At 40.8% G+C, this 17671-nt stretch overlaps 1 protein-coding gene across 2 annotated transcripts in view; it reads left to right on the top strand.

Moving 5' to 3' along the window:
- The window catches only part of RUNX2 (RUNX family transcription factor 2), a 214841-nt gene that overhangs the window by 40174 nt on the left and 156996 nt on the right, over window positions 1-17671 (top strand). The gene's annotated exons all lie outside the window — the stretch shown is intronic.

Below are 17671 nucleotides of genomic sequence, written 5' to 3'. Positions count from 1 at the left end.
CAGCACAGGTGCCAGCACACCCTCATCTCAGCAGCCACATCCTTGTACAGGTGTTCAAAAATAGCAGCGCAAACAACAGCGACCTGCGCTCATCTTTACCCTTGGAAACACCAATGGATCCTGCTACAGCAATACCCAGTTGTACTATTTCAGCCATGGCATTAATAGATCAAAGCTGAGCCAGGGAGATTTAGGCTGGACATTAGGAAGCATTCCTTTATTGAGAGAGTGGCCAGACCCTGGAACAGGCTTATGAAGAGGTGGTTGATGGTCTGCTTCTCTCAGTGTATAAGAGGCATTGGGACAGTATCATTAACTTTGGGTCAGTCCTGACATGGTCAGCAATTGGACTGGATGATTGTTGTAGGTTCCTTCCAGCTGAAATATTCTGTTCTTTGCTGCGCTGATTCAGTGCATTGGTGTGCTTACATACCCATGTTTTCCTCTTGATTCCTGGCAATGGTGACTTTCTTCTTCCTGTATCTTGCTAGCTCAACAGGTTGATGGGGAAGGGCATGACTAGGTGAGCTGGAGCATTAACCCACCTTTCTTCCTTTCAACCTTTTCTTCCTTGGACACCTCCTAATCATAGGCTTCTGTGAGTTTAGTTTTGTCATTCTGCTCGTCACATGCAGGTTTGTTGGGAGACAGGCTGATGTGTGCCATGGAATAAAGTGGAACTAATATATGGGAACACGGGAGGTAAATGGAGTAATTATTAGTACTTAAAAAAAAATCTTACTTTTCTCAAAAGTTTGTGGGGTGTATAACTTCAAAAGTTATGCTCTTTTACTTTGCCCTCCTTAGTCCTTTTTTAATTCAAATTCCTGCCTGCTCACCAAGCACTATTCATATCATTTTACTAGGACGCATTCTAAGAAACTGACAACTCAGAGACTTTGTGATTTTATGTAAATCTCAGCATTTTACTTCTTTGGGGGTCTGGATAAGAAAAGGAGGAAGAAGAAAGCTCTGGCAACCACTGCAGTGATCTTAACACTCTAGGGACCATCTGAATTCCAGTTTAGTAGAAAGTAATCTTATTTTCTTTTTCCCTTAGCTGACTTCTGCTGCCCTTACTTCTTTTTTTTTTTTTTTTTTGGCTACCACTCACTCCCAGTCCTTCTTGCTACTTCATATAAACATTCTGTCAGTCCCCTCTGCGTTGCTTCCTCCCTGTTCCCACCTCCCACATCAGCCTCAGAAAGCCGAGGTGATTCTGCAACTCGCTGCTGAGTGCTGCCAGCCCCTCTCCCTTCTCCCTTCTGCTGCTTACCATTATGGAAGCAAAGCTGATACCAGCCTGAGCACTGACAGCAACAGGGCAAAACACCAAGATATTATCCTGGAGAATGAGGCCTCACTCTGCTGATTCTTGCCTGCACAGCAAAGTTTTAAGTTGTTGCTGTGAGGAGGATGGCCTGAACAGTTCCTTCCTGTTATACATTTTAAAATATCTGGGCAACCCCAGCCAAAGTGGGATTATCAATAAGCATTTTCCTGGCAAAAAGGAGAATCAAAACATTCTGTCAGGGTATGAAAAGTACTGCAGAAAAACTCGAGGCAACTCGAGTTTGTAGCCAAATTCTGTGATTTGTCAGAACCTTACATTAAACTGAGGGAGGCAAGGCAAGATATTACTGACATTTCTATGCATATCTTTATATATCTCAGAATTGATAAGACAGAATAATATAAGAACATAGAAAAAACAGAGAAATTACTATGCCAGTTCCATATGGTAATTTTAATACCAGAATTTCTGGGATAATATGGTTGAGCATGTCCAGTGTGAGCTGCATAACTTCCAGGAGCTTGGATAGAGGCAGTGTGACTTGGTGAGGTGCCTGAAAAAGCACTGACAGAAACATTTCCTGACAAATTGTGTTGCTGTGCAGAACCCTTTCGCCTGCACAGCAGGTTACCTGTTCATGAGGGATTGAAGCTCCTGCCCAATGATGACCTGGGCTGATGAGAGAACATTCCCCCTGTTGCCACTTCTATAGGTAATAACTTCTGGCAGAATAATTGAACAAGACAGATACCTACTGGCTACAAAAAGTCAATACAAGAAAATCTGCTGGAAGAGAAGAGGAAAGAGCACTGAGGTGTCCTAGTACTGTGCCTTTGTCTAGCTGGTAAAAATGCAGAGGCTCTTCTCTGCTTAGGTCTGAATTCTTACAATACTTGCAAAGAGGAAAAAAAAAATGATGAAGTTTTTGTTATGTATTATACAGAACTGAAAAAGGTCACATACAAAATTGTTTCCCCCTTCTCAGGTCACCTTTCAGATCATGAGGTCATTATGAACTGTCTCAGCACTTTCACAAACTGGAGTCTGCTCAAACCATAATGCTTACAAAGTTTCACTTTGAATAGGCCTGATTTTCTCTGTCATTTGTTTTCACTTTTTATTTCTCTGCAGAACATAAAAAGTCAGAAAAAGATTTTATTTTCCCCCTACATAGCATATAATTTACATCAATCATCCCAGGAGGTCAGTACCACTGGGGTGTCATTTAAATACAATGAATATAAAGTAATGAAGCTCTTGCTGGAGTGGATGGCCACAATTCTCAGGGAGAGAGAGAGTTTCCAAAGCATGTGGAGAAAACACAACGGGAGACCGAGTGAATTCATCACACCACAAAAATGTCTCCATCCTGTCGACAAAGTCATTAAAGGAAAATGAACCATTGTTACTCTAGACGCTTGCATTCCTCAGTATAGAAGCATTGGGGCAAAGAGAATTTGCACACACAGGAGAAAAAAAAATTCAATCTATGTAAAAAAAAATAAAAATTCCAGATTATGTAATGAAAGAAATCCTCCATGCTCCAAAGAGGAGACGGAGCCTCTGCAGAAGCCACAACTAATAAGGAACCTTATGCAGTGGTACAGGGCGGTTTCTTTTCCTCCTGCCAACAAGTCAAAGTAAATGCCAACCCGGACAATTTTTTTTTTTCAGATAACCCACAAATTATGTTCTCCTTCAACTACACAAATGTTTCTACCCTTTGCTGATCCATAGCCATCCTGGTTTTTAAGGTCCCTTGTTGAGATTTCTCCAGTACCATTTCCCTTTTCATATTCATTTACTTCCAATTTTTTTTTTTCAGTTGCCACTAAAGCAATCTGTGAGGAATGCAAGGATTAAAAAAGTTTACTGTGTTCATTTTTGTTTGCTTTTTTGGCAAAGGGTGTCCAAATAAGAGAAATTGTCACATGTCTACTGTAAATCATAGCATATACCAGTTTATTAAAATAGATTGTACTTCTGAGGATCCTTCTCAAGGAAATACCAGTTTAAAGCCAACCACCGTGCAACCCCTGGTCAGAAAAGGTAGAGAGCTGCAGCAGAAATCCCTCCTTTATTGTAAATTATTCCATGGTGTGGCAAAAACTTCTTTACCATAATAATTAAAGAAGAAATGTGCTAATTAAATTATTACTGTTAATGTCAAAACCATATAGCAATGTAATGGATAGATTACTTTTTTTTTTCCTTTAAAATACAAAAGAGCTGCCTTGATTTCAGCAAATACTGAAAGGGAAATCTGTTATTTATTTTTAGTAACTGCATGGAGCAGGGAGCCTACTAAAAAGGGAGCAACTTACTGAGGAAACATATGCCAGAAAAGACCAACTCGTACCTGTTAATTACAACAAATATGCTCGCAGACAACAGCAAGAATGCTGTTTATCCATCATTTACAGCCACTGAAGCACAGGGAAAGGAATTGGTTTGCTGGCAAATATCCCAATTAATTGGGTGTGCTATTTATTAGGGTGCTGATTAAAGTGTACTCTGCAATATAATAGTTGAGTATAAAGTTGCCAACTCTTGTTCACTCCTGGCTCATGGGGATGAAAGCAGGAGAGTAGACTAGCACAATATGAAAATAATTATGTATTCCGTGCCAAAATGGATTTGAGGCAATTCCAATGGCTGGAAGTTAAAGACCTGGAGAGATGGAATTAGGCAGCACCGTGATCTTGAGGACAGAGCTTTGTTTTGTGTAATCCAGTTGTGACCAAGATCTCCAATCTGTAGTAGCCATTTTGGACATGCATTAACACTTCTCTCAGAAGCCTGCCCCATAGGCACGCCCTTAAGTAAGCAGCATATGAATTAAACATAAAACAAGATAAAAGCAGGGTTTTGTTCCCAACTGATCTGAATCAATGCACTTGAAGAAAAACTACTTGAGAGGGGCCCTTTTCCCAGCCACTGACTCCTCCAGCCTGTCCAGTCAGCTGCCCTAACTAAGACTATGCCTTAAATAGTACTTGTTTGCTGTGCCTTTTTCAAAACCATGGCTTCCACAAATGGGGCTGGGAGTTGCCACACACAATCAAGGAAGCACATGCTAATAGTTGTATGTTATCTGAAGTAATGCTTGAGGTTTGATCTCAACCAAGATAACCACAGAGCAAACCAAAAACACAATTTGTAGCAGGGAAGAATTTCTAGTTTCTGCATCACTTTTAACTCACCTTCTTAATACTGAGGCAAGAGCTGGGTAGAAGGCCCAACTGGCCATGATTATTAATGATTATTAATGCTGTTGTTCTTACCACAGAGGCCACAGCATTTTGGCAACGTCATGCATTGCACCTCTATAGCCAGAAATATTCAAGTATGACGTGTCTGGTTAGAGAGCTCCAGAAAAAAAGACTCTAAAAGAAAGTGAGATTTGGTGAAGAGTCTTTCTTATGAAACTGACTGTGCCCAGAAAAAATGCAGCTTTGAAAAGAGATCTCCAGCAATATGCTGGATATCCTTGTCACCTAAAAATGAGAGCAGTAAAAGCAGATGAAGTGCCAATTCTCCCAAGGAATGTAAAGAGCCAACTCTTAGTATCCAGAGACTCCTCTAGCTAAGGGGCAGGTAGCAGGGTTGGCTAGATGTCCAAATGGATCTCAAGGAGCTCCCTGAAGCACAACATCAAGAGAAACTCACCACCCCTATAATCACACCTGCCCATCACTCTGGCTGTCCTGCCTGCCAGCATTTCACTGGAATCACTGCACAAAATGCACAACCAAGGTAGGGCAAGCCAGACTGAACTGGCAGCACACTGATTACCCTAAAACCAGGATTTACTCTGGCAACTACCATATCAGGAGTAGGTTTCAATGGAAACCAGTCGCCATGGTCAACACGGGCAAGAAACCAGTTCCTCCAAAGGCAGAGCTCTGTTTGGCCACGAGATGTGCTCTGTAGAAGCCACTGATTGCATTCGTGAGGGCTGAGCTCAGCTATCCTGTGTCAAGTCCTCTGGGCTATGATGTTTCCCTCCACCTGCCTTTCCAAAGCACCTCACACAGATCCTGACTCAGATGTGCCAGATCCATGGCGATTTTTTAGGTAGCCCAAGGCAGCTGTAATGGCATTGGAAGCTTAATTTTAGGCAAGTGAATTGAGCCTTAGGTCACTATTGAGCATCATGGTAGCTTAAATAGCTAGCATAAATATAAACAGTTACTTTTAGTCAACCAAATTTAGGTGTCTGAACCTGGAACTCAGCTCTCCTTTAGCTGTCATTTGTCCAAGGAAAATAGCAGTTATATATAGTTACTTTTCACTTTAACATGAGATATACAAATTGGAGTATTATATTGCTTGAGGAAAATTTGCAGGTTTCTGAATCCTTTGTATCCTTAGCAAAAACACATCTGGGTCATTTGCCAGGGAGAGCAGGTGGGATCTCAGATTAACCATTTCCATATGACATGGTTAATTATTATGGACTCCAATCATAAGCCTTTGGAAGGCGAGAATTAGACAGAACACTGAGCTTTCTTCTGCAGAAAAAAATACAAGCAAAGGACATGAGTTCCTTTTGGATTGCATATACCTATAATGAAAGTTTCCAGAATCAGTCCATTCAAAACAGTAATTTCTTGAGATGTAGGAATAGTGCCAGCAATTTGCATCAAATTACTACTGGGCTGCAGAATAAATAACATCAGCCACAGGTTGCTAAAGATTTAATTTCCTTAATGTTCTGAAACAAATTCATGTTATTTGACCAGGCAGAGCAGGTAGAACGCTGAGTTTATGGTTCTCTAACACTTCTTCTCAGGGTGGGTGCCCAGTGGTGGTAATCTGTGTACATTAGATATGAGATACAAATATATCAGAGAAGATTTTTTTTTCCCTCTGAATAAATATTTAAATATTTAGGGCCAAATTCCATTGCTAAACATATGAACACAGCTCTCTTTGAGCTCATTGGACTGGTGCATGTGTATCTAAGGGCAGAACTTGGCCCTTAGGTTTTAGATTTGAGCACCAAGCTTCCAATGTAAAATAACGTGTGATCTGTAACACACAGGAAAGCAGCAAGACCTGGTTTTAAAGGAAGGGTACAATTCCATATTTCCATCTTTCTTTTGGATAAGAACTACTGCTTTCAACAGAGGTCCTGAGAATATCCTTACCTCTTCCCCAGACAGTCTTCCTTTTGTATAAGGTGCTTCTCTGGCAGCTGTGGTCATTCCCGTAGCTGAGAAGCAGAGCAGGATACTTTTTTATTTCTTTGCAACTGCTCTCCAATTTCCATTCTGCCAGCTTCAACTCAGTATCATGATGGAAAATACAGAGCCATTTTAAAATACACTTACACTAATGATTTAGATACGGTTTTTAAATTATGAAAAAGTCAGGATGTTGATTTTAAACTATACACAGTGAGTTCAGATCAGCCAAAGGACATACCCAGTCAACTTTTCAATGAGCCAGTATTACAGCTGGGATCAGCTAAAGCATTTTTACTGGGAAATGTCTACAGAGTGCCAAACAGAGCTCTTGAATCAGGAGAGATTCTTTCCCTATGCTAGCTACCTCTTTTATCCCTACTTTTAAAAGTATTTGTAAAGTATTTAGATTTTTGAGGGTTTGTTTTTGGTCTTTTTTATTTGTTTGCTTTTAAGGTTTACATTCATCTACCATCCAGGGCTAGGAAAGACATGAAATGGCTGCATGGTACTCATGCAATATTGTGTGACAGGACATGCAGTGTGACAGAAACCTCTACCAATGCCAAAAAAAAAGTGACAATGACTAAAAAAAATCTCAACTCAAAAGAAAGAAAAAAATCCCACAAGTGTAGTAATTGACCCCTCTGAAATTTCTTCAGGATTTCAAAATTCTTCAAAAATTGCTCTCTCCAGTCTAACATAGCTTTGCATTTTATCATTATCAAAAACCACTCAGACTGTTATCAACTCTGTGAGCCTACTGAACAGTTCATATATTTTAGTGGGTTTTGTGGCAGTCAGGATCTTGTTGGGAATTAAAGTTTTTGAGGGATAGAAGGCTTTTGGAAGATTTCTTATGAATTTCACTGTCTACCTTTGATTCCTTTTCTGTGGTAATATGCTAATGCTAATGGCATCCAGCACAGCAGAGAAAGATCTTGCACAGTTTTAAAGTTTTTCAGATGCAATTTTAAGTGAAAGTGGACTGCTAGCTTCCTCCAGCCTTTTTAAAATCCTGCACAGACAGACAGACAGACAGATTAAACATTAATCCTTCTAAAAATGTTGCTCCATTTGTGGCCAAAATAGTATTTTATGGCATTTATTGCAAAGGTCAACTAGAAGTTGTTCTGTACAAAATAGCATCTTCTTTTATCCACTTGAAAAATAACTTCTGCTTCAGTTTCCTTCCTCAAATGCCAGCTTATTCTTTGCGTAATTGCAAAAATAAATGCCATAGAAAAAGAAAACCTCTTGTACAATCCACTTCTTATGGATTATACTATGATGCTTCCACAGAACTGGTCAATTATTAATGAACATCTAAGAAATAAAGATACCCGACCCAGTCTAGTTTGGCAAAATAGTTTCTTATGTTTTTTCACATGGCTCAGAAGTGTGCACAGTGTGTGAAGAGCCTGCAAAATTCAGCATTATTTATTATGTCAGCAGCCTCACATGGTGAGAGCTCTGATCACTTACTTACAGCATGGGTATTTTCTTCCACTGACTGTTCTTTAAATTAGCATAATCTTTGGCAATTGGCTTATAGCCTTCAATTCTGTATTGCTGTAGATGATAAGGGACTGCACATTAAAAGTCCTGCTCATCATCTGACATCCTGCAAGTGTACACCAGCACAGAAATTCTCAGGCCATGCTGTCAAAGGGGACTTTGCACTATCCCAGGTTTACTGATTCAGGCCTTTTAGAGCGTGGATATTTTGGTAGGCATGTACCTGCCCCAGAGAAACAAGATGTTTTTGACAACTGCTGTCAAAACGCCCACCCCCTCTCCAAACATCTTGGAGCAGGGTTGAAAACTACTGCTCATCCACTGTGGGCAAAGTCAGTGAGTTCAACACTTATTGTAACAAATTCTTCTGTACACTCCAAGGCAAATCCCATGCAGCCCTCAATAGGCCTATGTTAGCAATAAACTTACCTGACCTTTTCCACACCAGTGAGGCAGCTACTTTTACTAGTACTTGAATGGATCTGAGGGTGGAAAACTATTTTTGACATCCCTCATGAAAAACAGGTCATTCTTCTAGAGAAGGCAGAGCCCCAGTAACATTACAGGCCCCATATGCTGAAGTACACTGGGGTGAGTTAAGGACAAAGGATTATCACTCAGAAAGGCACTTATTCATTTTAAATTCAAAATACTTTTGCTGTGGAATGTGGAATTAATGAAGTTTGCATTGATAATTTCATATATGATAGAAGAAAATAAGCAAACACATTGTGTGTATCTGTTAAATCAGGTAGACTAAATAACAGCCCAGTTCCCCTTTCACACCAATGTAAATCAAGAGGGGGAGAGCTGAAGGCCACTGAGTTACTTGTACATGAGAAACACATATTTCTGTAAACATGGTAAACCTTCTTCTTACTTCTTCTTCTCACTTCTTCTTCTCACTTAGTTTTCATGACTGCCTTAAATAGTTATAATAAATTGTCTCTATTGGATGCAGAACATAAAATGGGGAGAGGAAGGGGAGCATGAAAGGAGCATGATGATGGGAATACAGGACGGGCAACCAGGAGAAGCAGTGTCTGTCCCATTCTCATTTACCCTGAGATACAGAGCAAACAGCTTTTAGACTTACTAAACATTCTGAACACACTGAGAGCTCTGTTTATTTCAGATGTGTAAAATGCCATAACTTGCCAGTAAATGGAGCTGGGCCTGCAAGTGCATGCATGAAGATAACACATTAGTTACAAGAATTATAATTGTCCTATCATTATCTTTTCTTTCTTTCCTGAACCAGAGTAAATGTGCCAAAATCCAGCAAGAATCTCATGATAAATAATGTTAGAAAAAGCTTTTTTTTACATTTTTAGCTGCCAACTGTCTATTTTAGACATAACATCACCCTTTACTGTAGGCTTCCACATAAAAGCAACATGAACAGTAATGTCTCTAAGAAAGCATGAATGATTGGCTGCAGATTCTTCACCAAAAATGGAGTTTATTTACTCCACACAGGTCATAAATTTGTTAGAAAAACTATCAGTGGTGATCTACATGTGGTGTTTAGTAAATAGAGCTTTCCTCTGCTTCCCTCAGTCCATGTTCTTCAATTGTCAGAAACAGTGGAAGATGGTTTTTTCATGCCTAAAAATACAAATTATTCCAGCTCTCTAAAATATAGTGGAAATAATGATCTGAAAGACTTAACATGCTCTTCACCAAGATGGACATTTGGACATGGAAATATGAAAGGATAAGGTGAGTGACTGGAAGCAGCAAGTCAGCTGAAATCTTGCCTCTGCTTCTCTTACAGGAAGCAGTACCTTATTCCATGAAGGCTCCCATTGAAATCAGTGGAACTGCAGACAGAATAAGCATTTTCTCTCTTTTCTTAACAATTTTTTTAAAAAGAAAAAAAAAAAAAAGAGAAAGAAAAAAAAAAGGAGGGTGGAATCTGCCTTTTCATGTAACGGGCTTTTATCTGCTCAAAAAATCGCGCTAACCTCAGGGTGCCAAGCACAGGATCTTTGAAACCATTCCAGGGATGGGAAGAGCTCCTCTATCTTCTCTACTACAAAGGGAAGCTTGGTAGTAATGAGAGCTGCTGTGGTCTTCCAAGAAAGGTGTTGCATCTGCTTTGCCCCCTCTGAGGACCTCTTGCTTGTTCCTCCTGAATACTTCCAGGTTATGTCATTCTTATATTTCAGATAGAAGAACATCTTAGTGACTGTCTTTGTGTTGAGTTTTGTGAGAAGACAGAGGATTCTCCCTTGCTTTTCAATATGTGCATTTAATAAACTATATAAATATTTATATAGTAAACTAGAATAACAGGTTTTGGTATTACATCACATCAGCTCCTAATCTCATAATGCTCCTAATATCCCAAGGTCAGAGAACCTTGTTCACATTTGAATGTCTACTGTTAATGGCGAAGATTTTAATTATTCTTGATCTTTCTAGGGCCAGACAAGCATTTGAAATAAATAGTTTAGAACTTACCATGCTTATCATAGCTGAATGATGAAGTGTGTTGTGAAAGAAATGTCTAGAATTTGTACATAACTATTTTTTCTATCACTTCAAAACAGACTACTGAAAAAAATCTGTAGAGAACTTTGACTTCTGAACTAAGAGTATAAACCAGATTTCAGCCTGTAAGGAATTTTTATGGTTGAATTATAGACTTCTAAAAGACACAATTTAAAATTGAACTGCTGACAGTCATTCTGATTATATTTTTTCTAAGCTACTATTAACTAGGATGAGACCTTAAAGGAGGAATAGATCCCAGATCTATCTGCTGATTCAAGAGTTTCTTATCCTTTTCTCTAAAACAGTGCAGCCTACTGTCAGGGGCAATATTGGTCAGACTTGACTGACTACAGATCCAATCCAGTCTAGCAAGCCCAGTGCTGCCATGGAGGCTTTGGAGAATTCAGCTGCCAACTCCTCCATCTGTACTGAGCACGCGCAAGAAAAACCTCAACAATTTTCAGCAGCTTCTAACTCAGCCGAGTTCGGGTGGATCCTTTTGGTCAGGGACAACAAAAGGAACTTATCTACTTTTTCCTCCTTATTCCTCTCCTACTCAGTAAAGCTTCCCATCCCAGCTCTGAAATAGATACTGGGCTGAAATCTTAAAATGTTGTGAAACAATGTGTTTTCTCTTAATGCCGATCATAGAAGTAGCAAAAGTATTTCTGCTGCAAGTTTCCAAAAAATTCAGCTTGAGGCAGACTGAGGATTGAAAAGATCATCCTGAACAGCTAAAAATTGGCAACATTATGTGAGTGAAAACAAGGTCTTATACTGGAAAGTGGTAGACAAGTTTAGCTGCAGATACCGCTGGCAGCTTCACCTATACCATTTTTTCTGCCAGATCTTTGTCTTCTATTACTAGAGAGAATCATTCCTGTGATGTCTAATGTTTTGTCACCTGTCCTTATGGCTTGTTTTGGGACTGGCACTGTTGTCTCCTGTGACTTGGCTGCCAATTCCACAATTGACGTGAGGGATTGCCCCACACTCAGGGGCTGAAGGCCACACCTGATGTGGGGCACACACACATTTCTGCTGAGATGTATGCTCAGCATTTTCAGGATTACATTACGTCACACCATGATTATTCTTGATGGCTTGGTCTGGCCTGTGTGAATTTTCAGGAAAGAAAAGGCAAAAAAAAGTTGTTATGGTCCTTAAAATGTTAGTTTTCTTTGCCCATTATGCTTGTTTAATATTTGCCCTTACCATATGCTTCCTTCTATTTCACTCCTGTAGACTGCACTATCTCTTTCATAGTTGTCTGTTTTCATCCTTTTTAGAACCAGCCTGTCACTATTCAGTGTTTTTCTAATACTTCAGCCTTGAGTCTTGTGTTATTAACAAAGAAATTTTTTTCCCGCCATCCATGCTATTGGAAATAGATTTACAATGGGAATTGTCACCATTGCAACACTGAGAGAGTAAATGCAAGGACCTGGTGCTGTGCTTGTGGTTAGAAACACTAAAAACCCCTCTCCCACTTAAGACTGATTTACATCTTGTAGTATCTCCTGCGTGAGCTTTATGGAGCTTGTATCTGGCCAGAGAGCACTTCATTAGACTTTTAAAATACAGCATGCAAATTTAGGGACTCTGTAAGGTTCCAGAGGTATAAACACTTTTTAATTACAGCTATACCACCCACTTTCCCCACAGTTAGTCAAGAGAACCAGTTTTCACTAAGGTCAACAGAATAAATAACCAGTTTCTGGCTCATGCTGCTTTTGCAAAGGTTGAAATAAGGAAAAAAAATTACGTTATCAGTTTTTTGCCTTTATATCTCTAACACAATATACTGATTTCACCTGAATTCATCCAAGGGGAAAAATAACAAAACCTTTTCCTCACTCTGAAATTAGTTAAACTGAAGCTGGAAGGAGAATTCATGGAAAGAGACAAAGTTGGTCTTTCTGTGAAAAACGACAATTTTCCCCTGACTATGAGAACCCTAGCAACTTCTTAAAGCTAATTTTTGGTTTGCATTTTGCAATAAAAAAAAAAAATATTGGAGAAAGACAGGCGATACATTTTTCTAATCCTACTACAGGTTCAGGTTTTTAGTGCCAGCAAGCACAGGTCATACTTTCTCTTTCCAACACTGTTAGAAGATGACAAGCAGGCCGACATTTCTTGCTCCTCATGATGATGACATTGTCATTTGCTGCTTTAAACCTCGCTGAAATATGTGCAGTCCCAATGGGGCATAAGAGGCTGCAGACAGGGAGGGAAATGGGAGAACTCTGCAGTAAGACCCACACCATAGGCTTGCAGTCCCTGCTTAAGAGAAGCAGAAAATATATCATTTAGGAAAAATTCAGGAGCAGTAAACTTTGTTGTTTGTACAGCCTGTGTTTTGCTGGGTGCTGTGGAAAAGCCAACAGTTTTTCAGCAGGGACAGGGCAGGTTTCCTACCAGATTTCCAATTTTTTTTCTTGGTATTATTGGGTGCCAAGCCCTGCTAATCTTTGGACCTCTCAGAATTTATATACATATTTTTCTATCTCAAAATATATACGGATAGCAGTTAGGGCTGCATTCTATACTGAAGGAAAACTTGCTTAAAGTCTTGTCTGAGATCCCAGAACATTCAGCATCAGATCATGAGACAGAGCACAAGAGTCTCAGCTCTCAGTCCTCATTTCCTACTGAAAATGCTGGGGGGAAAGTAAAATTCTCTCATTCTTTTTTTTTTTTTTTTTTAGCCTTCCTATCAGATCTTTATGCTTTTGTTTGTATCAGGGACTATAAATGCTAAAAAGCAGTGCATGATGCTGAAATATTAAATGCTTCAACTAATTTCAGGACACAAAGAATCTTCTTTTATCTGGGCTGCAAACCAGTGGGGCAGGGATACAGTAGTTAAACAAACCATGGCAGTCCACAGTCTGAGTAAGAATGCTGCAGTTACAGAACTCATTACCACACGCCTACTTAGCAGACCGAATAACGTGCTAATCTGGAGTTACTATTTGTCATACTTAAGAAAAAGCAAAGAATAGCTGGGCAAACAGTCAACTTCCAACCAAAGCGAAAGTAAAGCGCTGCCAAGAGACACTGGAGCTTATCTCGCCCCTATTGAAATCAATGGAAGTTCGGGCAAAACCTGCTCTAGCATTAAGTTTACTTAAGTTCACATATTTTGGCTCGATGCACACTTTCATAAGTGAATAAAAAACTTGAGGAAGGTAGATGTTGGAAACAAGAATATTGGCAATTCTTTCACTATAGTAATAATTGCTGACATTGATGTAGTCGCCCTGGCTAAAAATATCAAATACAACAACAAACCCAGTGAACCCATTCATTTATTCCCGTTTCACAAAGGCTATTTACATACACAGAGAGGCTCAAAATAAATTCTGTATTCATCATATTTTGCAGCACATTCCAGCCCAGCAAACTGGCATCGAAACTATTTATTTAGGGAACATCATCCAGGTTAGAATCTTCCATATCTGATAATTATTTTTCATCTTTAGCACTCAGTACTTACAACAGGAGCATACTGGGCCTGTGTTTTAGAAATGTGATGGTAAACAAACTCAGTGCTCTTTAAAACATTACCTTTTTGTCCAAAAGCAGTCTAATTATGGCTGTATTCATAACACAGTTAAAAGTGAAAAAGCTAAAAGACAATATAAATTGCAGCAAGCACAGCCATACTAATGAAAACTCAATACTATAAAGTGGATCTGAAGGTGTTTGTTAAGATACAACTTGCAGCGCAAGCACATTTTTTCACCAACCTCCTACAATTCCCTAAGATCTTAAAATATGACCCATTTTGCAACCAGTGCTAAAATTCCGAGAAGTTCTGAAATAAAACCCGAGGAAAGCCGAGCAGCAGGGTTGCTCTCCATTCCAGCCAAATCCAAGCCAACGTTCCAGATTATATATATCATAACATGAATGACTTCTTCTGAAAAATCCCATCCAGCTTTTATGTAGGTCCATAAACATTACTGGTACTTTTATTAATTTGTCCATAACCATTTAAATAAAATTCTAGAACTCTGAGCCGTGATCTGTTCCAGACTGTAGCAAGTTCCTGTTAAATGTGTAAATGTTCAGCAGAAAGATATTTTTGCATGGAGACTGAAAATCAGCTGTGCCAGATACCTGAAACTTTGTTAGGGCACTCAGTGGAAAATTTTATTTTGACATTATAAATAACTCTGGACTATTTTAAGTGACCTTAAACTGGTAGCTTCCAATAACTTATTTTAGTTTATCCTAATTAACTTTTTATTTTATTTTAGTAGGAAGAGAGGTGACTGTAAAATTTTTAGTGCAACTAATTAAAACTGGAAAGGTATCTTCTTGTTTGAAATGAAATAAATCACGATTGTCAGGCTTATATAGCATTTGGATATAAAACAACTCTTTGCCTTCTTTCTAGCGCCGTTGGAATGGCTCTTTGGGAATGTATTAGAGCCAGCTAAAGGAGGAAGGAAGCCAAAAGAATCTATGGACATAAATATTTTGCCAAAATAAGTATGAAAAAAATTATTTTCTGTATCACAACTGCAGCAACCCAGAGCTTCTGCATATATACTAATCCGTGTAGGTGATGAGTAATTGTGCCTTGGAAACGCTTGTGGCCACTTTTGGAGAACAGCAGATCCCTGTGGTTGCCGGGCGTAGCAGGGCGAGCTCAGGAGGGGTTTGCAGCGTTACCCACATGGATCGTGTCTTCTCAACAGGACAGAAAACTTCCAGAGCCCTTCCAACCTCGGGCCGGGAAAAGGAAAGGAAAAAAAAAAAAACAAACAAACAAAAAAAAAAAAAAAACAAAAACAAACAAACAAACAAACAAACCATCAAAAACCAACGGTTGAGGAAATGGGAAATGAACGAGCGGAGGGCACAGATCCCTGCGAGGCAGTGGGTCGGGGGTGCCGCTCCCCGCGGCCAGCGTGGGAAAGCCGCGGAAGGAGGGAGGCAGGATGGATGCATGGATGCATGGATGGATGAATGGATGGGGGCACGGCTGCGGAGCGGGGCTGGGGGGGCGCGGAGCCGCAGCCGCGGTGCGCGGAGCGAGAGCTCTCCCCTGTGACCGATCGGCGGAGCTTGCGGGCTGTTCTCTGCTCCGGAGCCGAGCGGGGCAGGAGCCGCCGCCGCCGCCTCTGCACGCACCTTCCCCAGGCACAGCCGGGGTTTGCCCCGGACGGAGGGACAAAAATTGGGGGTAGCGGGGCAGGAAGGCGCGGGGGCAGCGGTGCCGCCCGGCAGGAGGAGGCGCGGAGGCTCCGCGGGTGCAGAAACAGCCCCGGAGGTGGCACCGGCCCCGGCAGCCGCACACGGACACCCCGAGCCCGGAACGCGGGACTGCTCCGCCGGGGCTGCTCTGCCCGGCTTTGCCGCAGGGTCCGGGGGAACAATCCCGGCTGGGTCGGGGTGCTCGGAACGGCTCCTGGAAGGGCCACGTCCCCGCACCCCCAGCGCAGACAGATACACACAGCGCCCCGAGTCACACACAGGCGGCGAGCAAGGAGCACACACACAGCGCCGACTTTTTACAAGAAGGTGGAAGTAGCAAGTCGGAGTAAAGCCTTAGAAATTAGAGGGCGGGTTGTGATAGGCTGTTATCTGCGCGGGGAGGCGGTGACACTTTCATACCATTGGGTATGTAAATGGTTTTTAATAAGATCTGCCCTTTTTTTCTTTTTTTTTTTTTTTTTTTTTTAAGGGAGAAAACAAACCAGACTCCCTTTACCTTAATAGTCTGAAGGGGGTTTTATAGCTTTCATTCATTCAAGGAAATGGTTTAGGCTTTTAGACTACCGGAGACTTAGCAAAAAACTCTTTGGCACCAGATTATTCTTACTTTTTTTTTTTTCTTTTTCTTTTTTTTTTTTTTTTTTTTTTTTTTTGCAAACAAGATTTTTCATTACTTTTTTTTTTTTTTTTTTTTATTTAAACAAACAATCCCAAAAGTGTTAATGGAAAAAACCCGGAGAGAAGTGGAGATCGGAGACCGTCTCCTGCTCCCCCCCTTCCCCGTCCCTCTCCCCGTGGGGTGAGAGTTTCTCCTCCTGGGGGGGATGCACATTGGTTTATTTATTTTGAAGGCTGCAAAAGTCTGAGGACTGAAGCACCATGTGCTGCTGACTCTCATCAGCATAATGATCGCCTTAGCCAGAGAGTCCTGTATATATAAACCACAAAAACCTAATCATTAGAAATCCCAGCCTCCAAAAACCACATTCAGGACAAAAAAACTGTGGCGTGGGTTTGTTATTTTTTTTCCGGCTCCTTCATCTTCCCCGACCTCAACTTCTTGGGACCCAAAAGAAGTTTGTAACTTTTGGTTGCTTTTTTTCATAATTATTATTTTTAACCCGATTTTCCAGAAAGAAAAATAACTCAAAGAAAGCGACATTTTAATGATTTTTTTTTTTTTTTGCTGCTGTTGTTCATCAAGGGCGGAAAAAAAAAAAAGCAAGAGTTTTGTTCGCCTATTCAACTCAACGGACTTGGATCCAGCAGCGACTTCATGTGATGGACCGGGCTGCACGGAGGCTGCCTTTTCCTAGAATTTGCTTGGTCATATTTTAGAAATCAGCCGAAGGAGGGGTGTTTTATTGTTGTGTTGATTGTTTTTTTTTCCTCAACTATGATCCCCGCTTCTTTTTCCCTGAGAATCCGAAAGTTCAACTTTTTTTAAGTCCTGATCCTCCGAAAGGAACAAGCTAAAAAGTCTCTTTTAATTATCAGCCCTGTGACTTTCCTCTTCACCCCGACAACCCCAGTAACTTTGTTTCCCCGCCGAAATCGCTTCGGGAGCGCCTTTTTTTTTTGGAGGGGGGGAGCCACTTTTCTCAAGCCCCTACCCGAGCTCCCGCTTCCTGAAGCCAAAGGCAATAAGCGGGGGAACCCAGCGGCTCCTCGCCTCTGTCCCGGCGAAGCTTTTTGTTTGCTCCTTTTTTTTTTTTTTTTTTTTTTTTCTGCGTGTGTGTTCGGAGGAGGAAGATTTCTTCGGAGGAAACCGGGACGTTCCCCTGAACCCCCCCTCTCCTCTCCGCTCCTCTCCGGGGCTGAGTTACGCTACGATTCTGGCGGCCACCAGCAGCAGCAGCCCAGGAAGCTGAACCAGCAGCGAGTTCTACTTCTCCCAAGACAATTTTTGGAAAATCCGAAAAGGAAAAGAAGACGTGGA

This window comes from Ammospiza nelsoni, chromosome 3, assembly GCF_027579445.1.
Source record: "Ammospiza nelsoni isolate bAmmNel1 chromosome 3, bAmmNel1.pri, whole genome shotgun sequence".
NCBI lineage: Eukaryota > Metazoa > Chordata > Aves > Passeriformes > Passerellidae > Ammospiza > Ammospiza nelsoni.
Note: the sequence above shows the minus strand (reverse complement) of the source record. Positions and strands in the feature narration are given on the sequence as shown.